The following is a 1,069-nucleotide window of genomic DNA, read 5'->3' on the forward strand; positions in this document are numbered from 1 at the left end:
GGAGGTCCGGGAGCTGGGCCCGGTGCTGGAGCTCCGTTCCCGGGGTGCGGGAGCCCCCTGTCCCGCAAGCCAGCCGAGGGTCTGGGCGCTGGGACCGGGTGTCCACCGGGGCCCGGGGAGGCTCTCCCCGGCCTGGCTGGGGGTCCGGAAGCTGGGCCCGGTGCTGGAGCTCCATCCTGGGGTACGGGAGCCCCCTGTCCCGCAAGCCAGCCGAGGGTCCGGGCGCTGGGGACGGGTGTGCACCGGGGCCCGGGGAGGCTCTCCCCGGCCTGGCTGGGGGTCCGGAAGCTGGTCCCGGGCCCGGTGCTGGAGCTCCGTTCCCGGGGTGCGGGAGCCCCCTGTCCCGCAAGCCAGCCGAGGGTCCGGGCGCTGGGGACAGGGTGTCCACCAGGGCCCGGGGAGGCTCTCCCTGGCCTGGCTGGGGTTCGGAAGCTGGGCCCGGGTCCGGGGCTTGTGCTCCGTCCCAGTGTCCCAGGGAGCGGGAGCCCCCCGTCCTGCAAGCCAGCCGAGGGTCCATGCGCTGGGGAAGGGTGTCCACCGGGGCCCAGGGAGTTTCTCCCCGGCCTGGCTAGGGTTCTGAAGCTGGGACCGGGCCCGGGGCTCTTGCACCGTCCGGCGGGCCCCGGGGTGCGTGAGCCACCCCCGTCCTGCAAGACAGCCGAGGGTCTAGGTGCTGGAGACAGGGGTCCACCGGGGCCCAGGGAGGCTCTCTCCGGCCTGGCTGCTATCAGAAGCAGGGACCGGGCCGGTGTGCAGGAGTGGCTGGCTTTATCTGCTACGCTGACGGAGCGTAGTTTTCTGCCCACCCCTAGTCAAGATGCCTTCTTCCCCTTTAGCGGCTTCCTTCTGCTGCTCTCTTTCGTCACGTGCGTTTCAGTGACATCATCACGCTACGCTGGAGCGGCCATTTTGAAACTTCTCCTTGACTACATTTTGGCTTGCGTTTCACGCAACCAAATGTTGTATTGGAGCTGCCATCTGTTCCAGCATACTGGCAGTGTTGTGTTCGTTTGCTCATCATGCGGTGATACGCACACCCATTTGTTGTATGGGATCTACCAACTATTCT

This window comes from Triturus cristatus, unplaced genomic scaffold (assembly GCF_964204655.1).
Source record: "Triturus cristatus unplaced genomic scaffold, aTriCri1.1 SCAFFOLD_247, whole genome shotgun sequence".
In the NCBI taxonomy this organism is placed as follows: domain Eukaryota; kingdom Metazoa; phylum Chordata; class Amphibia; order Caudata; family Salamandridae; genus Triturus; species Triturus cristatus.